Source organism: Astyanax mexicanus, chromosome 13 (genome assembly GCF_023375975.1).
Source record: "Astyanax mexicanus isolate ESR-SI-001 chromosome 13, AstMex3_surface, whole genome shotgun sequence".
NCBI lineage: Eukaryota > Metazoa > Chordata > Actinopteri > Characiformes > Acestrorhamphidae > Astyanax > Astyanax mexicanus.
The window spans coordinates 46,131,878-46,147,951 of NC_064420.1; the positions used below are offsets into that span (position 1 = coordinate 46,131,878).

The window sequence follows — 16,074 nt, forward strand, 5'->3', positions numbered from 1 at the left end:
CCTGTAACTCTACCTCTTCACTACTTTACTTTAACTGATGCTCTCAAACACTTTATTAAGAGACAAGAAATTCAAGTAATTAACTCTTGATGAGTTCACCACAGCTGTTAACTGAAAGCCTGAATTCCAGGAGACGCTACCTCATAAAACTGACTGAGAAAATCCAGCAGAGATGTGCAAAACTAACCAAGTGTGTCTAATCTAAGGAAGAGGAGCTACTTTGAAGAATCTAAAATCTAAATCAAATTCTGGTCTGTTTAACACTTTTTACTTTATGCCAATCCAGCAGGTAATTGTCATTTGCTGCTCTGTCTCGGACACGGTCTATCTAAGAGTGGTCTGTAATCATTGCTGAGTAAGCCGATTTCTTTTGGACGGCCTTTAGAGTTACGACGGTGAGCTTGACTGTGGATTAGCTCTAATTGCCCGGGATCCAAGATGAGAGCACAGACAATTCCCTCACGCATACGTTTATATCTTCAGCTGCACAGAGAGAGAAAATACTATACAGTAATTTTACTTTTTACATCACTATTTGAAGAGTTCTTTGCAAAAATAGATAATGTTATGTTTAAAGAATAGCACCTATCTGTTTTTACCCAAGTATTATTGAAATTAGTTTTTTGTCCAATGAAAAACAAGTACCTCCAAAAATACGACGCTGTCCAATGAAAAACAAGTATCTGCAAAAAAAAAAGGCAACTTTACAGAAGAGAGAAACCTTCTAAACTTTCAATGGAAGTCAATGTAAAAAAAGTTCATTTCAGGTCATTTTGAAGAATGTCTATTGGTCCATTTATAGAGAAATTTTGGCACAGTGTAAGGAACAATTTGTCTGTTCAAATTATGTAGTAAACTAAAAACGGACAAAAATGGAGATACTTGTTTCTTATTGGCCAGCGACATTATACTCGTCTACTATACTAACAACATCTTTTTTACATTTAAGCTTTGATACTTGATTCAGATGTTCGAGACAGCAGGCTTTGTCTCTTTTTTTCTTATGAAAATGATGAAAAAAAATTTAATGTAAAATTAAACTGTTCAAATCTTAGCTAGGCGATTTTAGTCACTACAACACAACCAAAAAGCTAAATTATGTAATTTATTCACTTATACGGTAGGTTATTTATTTTTTATTCTAATTAATTATTTCATTTACTAAATTAAACTGAATAAATTGAAATCGATTATTTTAAGTCTGTTTCAGCTTCATATCTCAACTTTTTTTTATTATTGTCACATGGAAAAGAAATGTCTAATTACAATTCTGTTGTTGTATTTAAAAGGGTACAATTTGTTAATAATTGGTATGCTATTCTGTTTTGCTTATCATTATATCAGTAGTATTTAATTTTGTTAAATAATAAGAAATAATATAATTTATCGCAATCATTTTTGGGATTATAAATCACCCATTAAAAAAAAAAAGAAAAAAAGATCACAACAGGCCTAATAAAGTATTTATAAAATAAAAATTTAAATGTTTTGAACAATTTCAGACATAATTTGTCAGATATAAATAAATGCACACCCACAAAATTGTTAAGTATTTTAAATGGTTATTTTCTGATTGATGCCAAAGCAGGACGACCTTTGTTTGGTTATAACAGAAAGCTACAGTATGTGAGGTAAAGTGTAAATAGCCATATAAAGGTCTAAATAATCATAACACATTTCTATAGCCAAATTGATTCTTTACCAATTTGAAACTACGTGCAAAGCCATTAATGCACCAATAATAGATCAGATGCAGACGAGCCAGCGCATAGAAATAAGCTGAATTCGCTTAAACTAGAGATTCCACAACAAATACAGTAATACAGTCAACCAAAATAAGAGAGCACTTAAAAATGATGAGTTTCTTTGATTTTACCAAATTGAAAATCTCTGGAATATAATCAAGAGGAAGATGGATGATCACAAGCCATCAAACCAGGAGTAAAGCAGCATAAAGTTATCCAAAAGCAGTGTGTAAGACTGGTGGAGGAGGAGAACATGATGCCAAGATGCATGAAAACTGTGATTAAAAACCACCAGGGTTATTCCACCAAATATTGATTTCTGAACTCTTAAAACTTTATGAATATGAACTTGTTTTCTTTACATTATTTGAGGTCTGAAAGCTCTGCATCTTTTTTGTTATTTTTACTGTTCTCATTTTCTGCAAATAAATGCTCTAAATGACAATATTTTTATTTGGAATTTGGGAGAAATGTTGTCCGTAGTTTATATAATAAAGAACAATGTCCATTTTACTCAAATAAACCTATAAATAGCAAAATCTGAGAAACTGATTCAGAAACAGAAGTGCTCTCTTATTTTTTTTTTCCAGAGCTATATATATATAATTATATTATTATAAATATTTTAAGCAAGTCCAACAAATGAAATGTTCTCAGCCAAGCTGAACAAAACTTTTCAGCGGATTCACAATCCTGTTACATAACAGTTGAATTCACTTACAGTAACTACTGAGAATACAACAAAAACAATAGGGACACATTCCTACTCCAACAAGTGGACTAAACAAAGGCATTTCTTATTGTTTTAATAAGAAATACAGAATTTCCACACACTTACCCACAGTGAACCCATCCAAAAGGTTTAATTCGACCTCAATAAAGAAGAAATCTGATTAAATAAAGTTGAGAAAACTCCAGACGAAGTTTTTAAGAAGTTTCCAGTGAAGTTTCTGGTGAAGTCTGATGGTTTCTATACTGTGAGCCGGTCAGTATGGGCGCTGAGCGTCTGAGGCTCTGGCTGATTTAGTTGGAACCTGTGCCCCACAGAACCCCTCTGAATGGAGGAGGGATAATCCGGCAATGTTCTACTTGAATGGCTTATACAAGGCAAGGGGTTGGGGGAGGGAAGTGCAAAGGAGAAAGAGAGAGAGAGAGAGAGAGAGAGAGAGAGAGAGAGATTCAAAAAGTCTGACACAAGCAACCTGCAGTCTGATAAATTAATAAATGGTTGAACTTGCCAAAAAAAAAATAATTCAACTTACTAAAGTTTACTCTACACTGAAAACCAAGAAAGTAGAAAAGTAACTAATTACATTTACTCACATTACTATAATTAAGTAGATTTTATGAGTAATTTGTAATTTTTAAAGTAGTTTTTAAAATAGGTAATTTTACTTTTACTCAAGTTCATTTAGACACAAGTAATTTACATCTTTACATTAGAAAACTCAGAGTTACTGAGTAACAAATAAAATGTTGGGGGAAAAAAAACGAATTGTCTGAATTAAAAAAAAAAATGAGTTTTGTTCTCCATGGCAGCGCAGCTGAACTTCTCCCAGCAGTGTTTATCACAGTTAGCGGGAGAGACCCTGTGTAAATTAGGTGTGTAGCCTGGGGTCTGTGTGTGCGGCTCGGGGGAACCGGTGTTCTGACGAGTTATGCTACCCATCGATATGCGCTTCTTTACCGCACTTCACATGCACTGACCAACAGTTTTTTTGTACGTTTCATGTTTTTCATGATAATTCCATGTTCCAAGTTTTTATTGGGTACATTAAACAATCTGCTTGGATGTTAAAAAAACATGTAAATAGCAGTTAAAGCAGAGCAATGGCAAGTTAAAAATAATAATGAACTGTTAAACTATATAAATACAGTTTATAGTCACCTATATGACCATAACTTTATAACTTTTTAACAGTAGAGAAAAAAAATGGTTCATAGAAATCTATGCCACTTGTTCTTGAAAAATGTTTAATGGGGTGGTCTGAACAAATACTGCCTAAAAGGTTCAAATTATTTGATTTAATAACTATTTAATTTGTGATTTGTACTTTTTTACATCAAATAATTAAAAGTAACTATGTAAGTTTTACTCAAAGTACATTTTAAATCAAATACTTTTTTAATTTTACTCAAGTAGATTTTTAGATGGGTATTTTTACTTTTACTTGAGTAGAATTTTAGCAAAGTAAATGTACTTTTACTTAATTACAATTTTCAGTACTTTTTCCACCTTTGCTCAAAAACACTGTAAAGTATTTGTGATAAACTGTGGTAGAGAGATGCTGATGCTGTCATTCCACCACTTGCTCACAATCACTCAGATTTAAGGATGGTGGAGTGGGTGGATGCCGGTGTTTCAGGGAGCCTCCGTGTCTATGTTACCTTCTGGTTCTCTGCCTTTAGTTAGGCTGTTACAGTCAGATATACTGGAGTCATTAGATAATCACACTCTGATAATCTGATCACATTTTCTTCACTCCTTTCATACATCTGGCGCACCAAATTATAAGGTGCATTTTAAGCAACACTAGTAAGGAACAGGGGTCTCTCTCTCTCTCTCTCTCTCATTTTCTCTTACTCCCTCTGTATCTTTCTCTCTCTCTCTCTCTCTCTCTGCGTGCGGTAGCTGTGGAGTGCCATCGAAAACACACACACACACACACACACACAGTCTCTTCTGGTGTCCTCTCAGTTTCCCTTCTCATTCAGCAGGTCTTGCCACTGGGTGGTGGTGGGGTAACTAAGATAAGTAAAGCTAAAAAAACATTTCAGGAAATGCTAATGCTGCTCCAGCAGTGCTAGCCAGGGCTAGCAGCAGGCTACAGGTTGACAATTCTCACCTCTGAATGGCTCAAGGGCTAGCACTTAGTGCTAGCACTTAGCAGTTAGTGGCTAATGCTAATGCTGCTCCAGTCTTAGTGCTGGAGAACTAAACTGAAACTCCTGTATAACTCTGTACTTCAGTGGAGTGGCTTTACTGCTCCTTAATACCTGACTGGTAAAATTCATACATAGATAAAATGCACTGGATTAATAGGTGCACTGATGATTTTTTAAGTGCGCCTCATAGTGAGGAAAAAATGGTAGCTGCCCATGCACTACTACCAAATATATTTAAGTTTTACATGAACTCAAGAACTCAAGTTTCTGTTCCTATTCTTTTTAATATATGCATTATTTTTTTTATTACCAGTAACCATAATCATTATTTGTATTATTACTACCATACCTATATACCTATTATGATTATATTAGAGCACCTAAACTTATTAGATCAATGGAGATGTTTAGTGATTTCTTTTTATCAATAATTTATACACAGTTTTGACCAGAGGAGGATGGGTCCCGTCTTCTGAGTTTCTTCCAGTTCAAAGGAAGACAAGTAAAGATAAATGGAGAGATGGAAAACAAGAAACAACTGTCAAAATAGAGGAAATAGAGAGAGAAAAAAATTAAGGAAAGAACAATGAAGCATAAAAGATGAGCCATATATACAGAGTTTGAGAGAAAAATGTGTAGAAAGAGAGGAAAGGCAAATAGATAGATAGATAGATAGATAGATAGATAGATAGATAGATAGATAGATAGATAGATAGATAGATAGATAGATAGATCCAACAAAAACAGGAGAAATTGATTCATCTCTCTTTGGAGAGATAAATAGGATGATGGACAGGTAGACAGACAGTTGTTGAAAATTGACAGAGTGTAATAATGATGAGAGAGAAAATAAAAGAATGGAAAGAAAGGGATCAAAAGAGACTGAAAAGAGAGAAACAGTTAAGAGAGAGAGGGAATGATAGAGAAGGGGTCAGTAAGACAGGTAGGTCAAGAGAAAGAGGGAAATGGAGAATAATAGAAAAGATGGGACAGAGACAGATAGCCTGAAAGACAGGACAGAAAAACAGAATGAAAAGGAGAGAGAGAAATGAGACTAAAAGTAAGAAATATAAGGAGAAAGAAAAGAGGATGAAATGAGGGAAATATAAAATGTGTGAGACTGAATAAAAGCGTGGAGAGAGACAGAAAGACAGAATAAAAATGGAGAGAGATAAATAAGAGGGTAAGAAATATAAGGAGAAAGAAAGGAGGATGAAATGAGAGAAATATAAAATGTGTGAGACTGAATAAAAGTGTAGAGAGAGACAGAAAGACAGAATAAAAATGGAGAGACATAAATAAGAGGGTAAGAAATACAAGGAGAAAGAAAGGAGGATGAAATAAGGGACATATAAAATGTGTGAGACTGAATAAAGGCTGGGAGAGAGACAGAAAGACAGAATAAGAGACAAAACTGAGAAACAGAGAGAGACGAATAAGGAAATGTATGCTGAAGCAGAAGAAGACAGAAGATACAGAGAGAGAGAGAGAGAGAGAGAGAGAGAGTGATGTATGTGTGGTGGGAGATAACGCCGCTGTGTTGAGGGCATGTGAGCACAGGCTGATTGGTTGCCAGGGTAAAGGAGAGGCTGTGAATTGTGGTCTTTCACTGAGAGGACACCAGAAGAGACTGTGTGTGTGTGTGTGTGTGTGTGTGTGTGTGTGTGTGTGTGTGTGTGTTTTCGATGGCACTCCACAGCTACCGCACGCAGAGAGAAAGAGAGAGCAAATGACCGAAACAGAGGGAGTAAGAGAAAATGAGAGAGAGAGAGAGAGAGAAAGAAACAGAGGGAGTGAGAGAAAATGAGAGAGAGAGAGAGAGAGAGAGAAAGGAAGAGAGAGAAACAGAGGGAGTGAGAGAAAATGAGACAGAGAGAGAGAGGAAGAGAGAGAGAGTGAGAGAAAATGAGACACAGGGAGGGGGAGAGAGAGAGACAGAAGGTAATAGAGAAAGAGAGAGATGAGAGACAGAGAGAGAGAGGGAGAGAGAGAGAAAGGAAGAGAGAGAGAGAAAAGAAGAGACACAGAGAGACACATGCACACACACTTGATCGCTGTCTTTTTGCAATGTATATATTATTCTAATTCTTCTAATTGTATAATTGTTTATGTTATTTAAAATCATATGCATATTTTAGTAATGAAGATTTTCCCAAATTCCAAATAAAAATATAGTCATTTAAAGCATTTATTTGCAGAAAATGAGAAATGGCTCAAATAACAAAAAAAAAAAAATGCTTTCAGACCTCAAATAATGCAAAGTAAACAAGTTCATAGTTCAAGTTTTAAGAGATCAATATTTGATGCAATAACCCTGATTTTTATCCTCCACCAGTCTTACACACTGCTTTTGGATAACTTTATGCTGCTTTACTCCTGGTGCAAAAATTCAAGATGTTCAGTTTGGTGGTTTGATGGTTTGTGATCATCCATCTTCCTCTTGATTATATTCCAGAGGTTTTTAATTTGGTAAAATCAAAGAAACTCATCATTTTTAATGGTCTCTTATTTAGTGGGCAAGAAAAATTAAGAGGCACACATAAATACATGAATACACACAGACCTCTGACAGCTAACACACTGCTGCTCTTATTAAACCATGCCCTGCACTGTGTGTGTGTGTGTGTGTGTGTGTGTGTGCTCAATCCCTGTTAATTGGATCTCATTGGGCCTTGGTTGACCAATCACAGCGAGGGAAAATGACATCATGTTATACACACAGCCGTCAGCTGGCAACGACAGTCATGTTCATTGGAGGAGCTGATGGCAAACCAGCTCTTTCAGCATGAGGCTGTCCTTCTCTCTCTCTATCCCTCTCTCTCTCTCTCTCTCTCTCTCCCTCTCTCTCCTCTCTCGCTCGTCCCTGCCCTCATTAGCTACTTCTATATTTAAATATGTGTCTGTTCCTCCTGCCCTGAATGAGGTGGCACTCATGGTTCTGACGGCTTCACCCAAAACTGATAACTCACCACAAAACCACAAGTCAGCAACTGCGGTACGCAATAACGCAACAACTGGCAACCGCCCCGAGCTGTGATACACTCAGACGTCTCAGACAGTGGAAAGAGCAGAACTCAAGAAGAGGAGGAGACAGGAGGAGGCAGTTGGGAGCAGCTGGATTTGGGAGTTCTAATCTTACAAACACTCATAAACAATATTTAATAAGATGCATCTATCTATCCATTTATTTATCCATCCATCTCTCCATCCTTTCTGGTCAGGGTCACAATACATCTGTTTTAAGTCAAATCCAGTGCCGATCCTTTGTTTTTACTGCTATGTATTACTCTCAGCCCACATTAGTGAGGAGAGTCTTCAAGAGGGTAACAGAACAGGTAGGAGTCTGCAGTTTGATATATATACAGTATATATATTTTTTTTTTCCCAAATTAGCTAGGTCAATTGCTCTACCAATTAAATCCCCTATCACAAGTGATGCCACAACAAAAGGAGGGTAAAGACTAGCAGATGCTTCCTCCGATACATGTGAATTCAGACTCCACCTCTTTTCAAACTGCTGTTGATGCAGTATTACCGAGTAGCATCACAGCGCTAACACTCGGAGGAAAGCGCAGCAACTCGGTTCTGATACATCAGCTCACAGAAGCCAATTGTGCTCTCTCAGGGCTCCTGCAGCTGATGTCCAGCAGCATAACTTGCATTCGAATCAGCGAGCTCCCTTACCATAGTGGCCTAATATATATTTTTAAGTATATTTTCTAATTGCAAATGATATTCAACCACACACAGATAATAATCTTCACACAGACACACAGATCCACTTCTCATCCACTATCTACTACTAACTACTTCTACATAACAGACATGTCTATTTGAAAAAGCTGTTTAAAAACACTTGCTGAAACTTTCTACCAGAAACATTTTCACAGTTTTTCCGCATTGTTTAAACACAAAATATGGAACTATGCACACAAATCCTAAAACATGAAGCTCATGGGTCGACATTGTGACTCCAAACTACTAAACTCTAAGCACAATTCCACATGTTCTCACTCAGATATCATTCTAAATCACAGCTTTACAAATCACTAAACACAAACTGCATCATTTACAGTTTTTCTTAAATGTTTAAACGCATTTCTAGAAACTTTTTCTAGGCTCAATTTCTCAAAACTCTAAACACAAACACACATTAACTGCTTTGTTAAAACTCCACAAATCTCCAGCAAATCTGATTCCTTCACCAAAACAACAAACACATCTATTTATAATCTTTTTTCCTGCAGAGCATCAAATAAACACTGACAAGATCAATTCAAAGCACTATTATCAGAAGTATTTAGTAATGTTTTTGACTTCATGAGGCCACTGTACAAATTCAAATGCATACCATGGGAAGTCCATGGGAATATGTTGGCTTCCTGTTCTTTATATTTATTTATTTATAAATGTATTTATTGCAAAATGCAAAGAAACAGATCACTGTTCATCAGACCCCTGATCTCGGTCAGGCCAGGAGACCTCATCTACATCAGCTGCAAAATTCTCTCTCGCCAAACAGCGAGGAAAAAAATGCCTTGCATGGCGAATCCATCCTTGGCAATCATCTGTGTGGATGTTATCCACATGCCTACTCCATTGCCTGAAGTATTGCCACACGCTTGTGGTGTCTGCATTTCTGCACTTTCCACCTCCTTGCAGAAAAGAATCACTCTATTGGAACAAGTGTTTTAAGGACCAAGTAGTGCATGGTGATGTAGGACCCCACGGTGACCAATGGCAGCACACATGGTGATGTTTCCACCACGCTGCCCAGGGACATCGACAATGGCACGGTTGCCAATGATGTTCCTCCTTGAAAGATTCCCTCGTATTTGCCTTCCTCTTCCTCTTCCTCGTCCTTTTACTCTGACTCTTCCTGTTGCTCCATCATCTCGCATAACCTGTATCAGTCACGTGAGGCCTCTTTTATACTCTGACAAATGATTAAACTGTTCTTCTGATTAAGTTTACATAGGTGCAACTTGTATGAGACTTCTTGGTAATTAGGGTTTTGTATTAGAAGGGCAGTGATTCTTAGGTGAGCAAGGTGTGCTAAATAATGCAATTTGTGTTTAGCGACTTGTAAAGCTGTGAATTAGAATGATATTTGAGTGAGAACATGTGGAATTGTGTTTAGAGTTTAGAGCAGTGTGGAGTTACAATGTAAAACATGAGCTTCATGTTTTAGGATTTGTGTGCATAGTTCCATATTTTGTGTGCATGCAATGTGGAAAAACTGAAAGTATGCAAAAGCACACCTCAGGCGACTCTGTTTGTGGCGTGCTTGCAGAAATGGCTTCTTTCGCATCACTCTCCCATACAGCTTCTCCTTGTGTAAAGTGCGCTGTATTGTTGACCGATGCACAGTGACACCATCTGCAGCAAGATGATGCTGCAGCTCTTTGGAGGTGGTCTGTGGATTGTCCTTGACTGTTCTCACCATTCTTCTTCTCTGCCTTTCTGATATTTTTCTTGGCCTGCCACTTCTGGGCTTAACAAGAACTGTCCCTGTGGTCTTCCATTTCCTTACTATGTTCCTCACAGTGGAAACTGACAGGTTAAATCTCTGAGACAACTTTTTCTATCCTTCCCCTGAACAACTATGTTGAACAATCTTTGTTTTTAGATCATTTGAGAGTTGTTTTGATGAGCCCATGATGCCACTCTTCAGAGGAGATTTAAATAGGAGAACAACTTGCAATTGGCCACCTTAAATACCTTTTCTCATGATTGGATACACCTGGCTATGAAGTTCAAAGCTCAATGAGGTTACCAAACCAATTCTGTGCTTCAGTAAGTCAGTAAAAAGTAGTTTTAAGGAGTAAGGAGTAAGGAGTATTCAAATCAACAAAATGATAAGGGAGCCCATACTTTTGCACCGGTCAAATTGTGGTTTAATGCATATTGCACATTTTCTGTTAGTACAATAAACCTCATTTCAATCCTGAAATATTACTGTGTCCATCAGTTATTAGATATATCAAACTGAAATGGCTGTTGCAAACACTCAAATATTTAGAACTAAAAATGAGTAAGATTAATAGGGGTGCCCAAACTTTTTCATATGACTGTAACTGAAACTGAGAAAGTTTCTTGAAATGTGTTTAAACACTTGGGAAAAACTGTAAACCAGCACTGACTGGAGCCTTTAAAATAAATATGAGCAGAATGTCTCATTATTTTAGTTTAAATAAATAAAGTAATTTTACTGAACACTTTGGCAAAGATCCAGTTTTGTACTGGACAACATTCAGGATGGAGGGCAAATAATCTCTATATCAGGACATCTCTATATCTCAACTTTCCTGTCTGCTCTGCTGCAGTCGCTGAAGTGTATTACAGGTGTAAGTCTGGAGGAGTGTGACAGCAGCAGATAAGCACACGTCACTTCTGGACAGAAAGAAGAATCGTACAAAGAAGAACAGATAATATAGAGAATTCTGAACTGGACTATTTCACATTATTGTACCTTTTGTGCTCTACAAAATGTTTCTCACAGTTTTAAATAAGGAAAACTGACATTAATTAAGGAAATAGGGATATAAATCCTGTAGTTTTTCCATTGTAGTCTTTCCAGCAGCTTCCCAGCTCTCTAATGAGCATCACAGCAGATAGCACCAGCAGGAAAACCAGTGTTTACCAGTCTCACACCAGTCTGCACCAGTGTAGAACACTGACACAAAGCTTACATGGTAGTAAAACAAGTGCAAAACAAGAGAAAACTGACAGGAACCAGAATTTGGACTTTACTGGACAATAACTGCTGTTATATACAGTAGGTATAAACAGTAGTCCTGTTATCAAGGTTGGAGCCTGAGTCTCTTCCAAGTATTCCTTCTTACAATACAATAGCTGTTTTTACTGGACGATATATTGTCCCAAGAATTATTGCGATGAACGATTTAATTTTTTTTAGTAATTTTAGTCATTTTTAAAATAATGAATCTCTATAAGAGAGAGAGTGGTTTAGACTTGAGTCAGAACCGAACTTACACATGCCCGTGTATCTCAGTTGATTAAACAGTGTGAAAGACCAAAGCAGCAGTATAACTGCACTTTTTTTTATTTTAAAGGTTCTCGTTAACTTGAGAAATACGAGAAATACAATTTCTTAAGTTACATATTATTTCGAGTTATGTACATAATAAAAAAATATATATATATATTATTATAAATGTAATTTTTATATTTTGTAATTCTAATCATATTATAACAATTAAATTATTACACATTATAACTATTATTATATGTGCCCTGATTACGTAAGAAGTACGTATTTAAAATAAAAGCTTTTCAAAAAAAACTAAAACGAAACATTAAGATCATTAAATAGAGTAAAAGACTAAAGCAGCAGTAAAACTATGATAAATATAATACATTTCTGGAAGAGTTTCATATTATTTTTAATTATTTACATTTTTGGCATGTAATAGAGTGGAGGACAGTAAGTGATGATTAAACACAGTGTTTAAAAACTCCAGCAGCACTGCTGCATCTGATCCACTCACTGTACCACCAGCTCAACACTCACTAACACCTCATACACCACCACCATGCTAATCACTGCTGTATCTGATCCACTCACTGTACCACCAGCTCAACACACACTAACACCTCATACACCACCACCATGCTAATCACTGCTAATCACTGCTGTATCTGATCCACTCACTGTACCACCAGCTCAACACACACTAACACCTCATACACCACCACCATGCTAATCACTGCTAATCACTGCTGTATCTGATCCACTCACTGTACCACCAGCTCAACACTCACTAACACCTCATACACCACCACCATGCTAATCACTGCTAATCACTGCTGTATCTGATCCACTCACTGTACCACCAGCTCAACACTCACTAACACCTCATACACCACCATGCTAATCACTGCTAATCACTGCAGTAATGTACCATATCTCACATTAATGCTGATGTCCGTTAGTTTTGTAATTAAGGGAATTTGGTGCCCTCTCTGGTAAGAATAGGTAATTGCGCCGAGCATGAGGAAGAATCATTTTAAACTGGGCGGGTGTGATGCGGTCTCCTTTCAGAGCGGATGAATCCGATTCCAGGTTATGTTCAGTCAGAGTGAGAGAGACAGAGAGAGAGAGAGCTCTGTTTTTACTATGAGTGAATGAGTTACTGAGCTCTGAGTTTCTTCTCCTGAAGTCTCCAATGCTCCACCAGCCGCTCGCGTTCAGTAAAACTGAGCCGGATCCTCTTTTAGAGGCTGTACATGTGACGTAAGTACGTAAAGACGGGTGACGTGGCCAGAAGAAGAACTCCCGAAACTCCCGAAAAGTGAATTAACACCCCAGTTTTTATAATGAATATATTAGAATTAGCAGGGATGGTCGTTTCAGCACACTGGTACCATTAAACACAGTATCCCTTCTCCACTCAGAAACTCAGAAACAAAGATACGGACTGCCACTTTAAGTTTGATGCAAGCCTTTGACTTTCTGTGGTTCATGGTCTGTTGATTAGCTAATGAAGACGCACACATACACACACACATACACACACACACACACACACACACAGGTAAACCTATTATAGTAAGCAGATTTCCGAGCTGGTTTCTAAGTTTACCTCACCCAGCCCCCCAAACACTGACAGAGCTTTTAAAGGGTTCCTTCTCAGGTAAATTATTCAGCCAATCAAGAGGCTTTTTTGCAACAATGTCTCAATTTAGCGATTGTATCCAATGCTGTATCCATACACTATCAACAGTTTTTTTCTGCCACACTGTAATTAGTTCCTGATAATTTTTTAATAAAATACATTTTGTGTTTAACTCGTCCTATAAGCTTCTCCTACTCCCCCCCCCCCCCTTTTTTGATACAACATTATATAGCAAAGAATCACAGTTTCACTGCTATACGTTTGCCTTTGTTTTAGGTAGAATTAATAAAGCAATAAAGAACATCATTCCTGCAAAATGTGTAATTATTAAACTTGTTCGTATCAATAAATACAATACAAATAACAATAACTGCACAATAAGACAAAATAGTGCAAAATAAAATCATTTTAAATAAAATGACTCTAAAGTGCTACCTGTGTTTAAAATACTGTACATATTAAAGTAACAACCACATAAGGTATATTAACTGCCAGCCGTATAAAAATATATTCTTGCCTTGTCTCTTCCCGTAGCTCTTCTCCTATTGGTTGTTAACATTGTTCACGTCACTATTTGTGAGCTGAGTCTCAAGGCTTACGATAATATTAAACACGGTTGATTTTATTTGAACGCAAGACGAGGAAAAGACAGATATTAAACCTTCAAACCCTCTAAACTCTTTACTGTCACACCTTAGCCCATGCCTGTCCTGTGTTTTTCCCTCTTTTAGTTTTCTGTGCTCCTGCCCTCGTTTCCTGTCTTGTGTTTCCAGCCATGTGCTTTTTTGAGCACATGGCATTGTTTTGTTATTGCCCTGCCTCCGCCCTAGCCCCGCCCTAGCCCTGCCCTAGCCATCAGTGTTGTCACCTTGTGTCTTGTTTGTAACCCCGCCCCCTCATTACCGGTCCTCACCCTCCTTGTGTATAAGTAGCCCTTTGTATGAGTGTTTCTGGTCGAGTCTTTTGTATCTTTGCTTTCTGTATGTATTTGTACCAGTTTTGTGTTTTGTGTTCCTGAGTATTTGTGTTTCCTCAATCCAGGTCTGTTTTGTGAACTTAGTAAGTGTGCCTCGTTTGTTCATTTTGTATTCTTACCCTGCGTTCACACTGGAAAGCGACAAAGCGACAGGCGACCATTCATTTCCTATGGCAGGACGTGATTTTTCGCTGCGACAAAGCAACAGAGCGACAAGTAGTGATGGCAAACCGAGGCTTTCTGAAGCACTGAAGCCTTTTTCCTAATTGTATCGAAAAAAGGTTCATTACTCGGAGCTTCATAACACAGTGGACATCAGCGGCACCTGGTGGGAAAAACGTGAAAGTGCTTTGTGTATTTAAAGGACGAGGGGCGTTTTTTTTTTGTCTTTTTACAGTTTTTAAACCTGTTCCAGTGCATTTACATGACATTTGAGGTTTAAATAAAAACTGAAAAAAGGAAATGGAAGAATACTTTGATGTCTGGATAATTTAATGCATTATATTAAAAGACATAACTGTAATATATTTTTAATTAATATATAATACACTTAGAATGTACCTTGATAAGGCACACTGGAGAAACTACACTTGTAATTCTAATTGCATTCACATTGTTGCTTTTTTCCCTTCACCATGTTATTAATCTGTTAATATACCAAATTTTAAAATTATATTATTCACTATTATTCACATCTTTCCAAGCAGGGTTTGTAACATGTATCACTAGTCCATTGCCTATTTTTCCATAGGCAAGGCTCATGTAGATATGCTGCATGGGGCATATGGAAGAATTTGATGAAAGAAATGTATGCTCATAAAGGTGAAGGTGCTTGTGTAAGGGGCAGGGGGCACATATTTAATGGACGTGGTTATGTACATGTGTAATTTAGTTTTTATTTAGGAATAAAAAATTTTCCACAGTGCTGGGGTTCAGTTGGTTATTTCAAAATATGTTGCCATAAGGCAACACTTTTACTGGATGTATGCCATGACAGTACACACATTGAACTATGAGGATATATATATATATATATATATATATATATATATATATAATTATTGTACACTCTTACAGAACTAATAAAATGCCATATGTCTAAAAGGCATAGTTTTCTTTCAAAGTTTATATTTTCTAAATAATAATTTTCTACCTTATTTGATGGCAAAAGTTCAAAGTGTTCCCAAACTTCAGAACGGCCTCTTTTTCTTACTGGTTCCATTCTAATATTTTATTATCTACTATCTATATCTTATCTATCTATCTATATATGATCTATCTATATCTTATCCTATCTATCTATCTATCTATCTATCTATCTATCTATCTATCTATCTATCTATCTATCTATCTATCTATCTATCTCTCTCTCTCTCTCTCTCTCTCTCTCTCTCTCTCTCTCTCTCTCTCTCTCTCTCTCTCTCTCGCTCTCTGTATCTGTATCTCCGCTAACAACCCTCGAACTGCGCGCCAGGATTTGCCGCTTTTGAATCTTTCCCTGAAGCAGTCACGTGGTTGTGTGCCGAAATGAAGCTTCGGACGTCATTGGTCACGTGATCTTTGTAGAACGAATCAAGCATCGGCTCAGTGATTCGAACCAATGCGTGTCGTTTTTTCAACACACGCCTCGAAGCTTCAGGTTCAAGGGTAGCATCACTAGCGACAAGCGACACAGAGCTGAATTTTTCTCAACTTTATGCAAATGAATTATGACGCGGTGAAGCGACATTCTAACCTGATTGGCTTCTAACTTTTCTTTGGACCAATCACAAACAAGGCGATCCGACGTCCTCAAGCTCCTGCTCTCTGAATTTCTAGTTTCTTTCCC

General features: G+C 37.1%; 1 protein-coding gene across 2 annotated transcripts in view; it reads right to left on the minus strand.

Annotated features, from left to right (window-relative positions):
• LOC103035372 (protein kinase C and casein kinase substrate in neurons protein 1) overlaps positions 1-16,074 on the minus strand; it is a 114,674-nt gene that overhangs the window by 53,006 nt on the left and 45,594 nt on the right. Inside the window, exon 1 of one of the 2 annotated variants that reach the window (XM_022676807.2) lies at positions 2,584-2,960. The exons of the other annotated variant lie outside the window; for it this stretch is intronic. The gene's annotated coding sequence lies outside the window, so the exon portion shown is untranslated. Of the gene's footprint in view, positions 1-2,583; positions 2,961-16,074 lie in introns of those variants that run through there. 2 annotated transcript variants of the gene reach the window in all.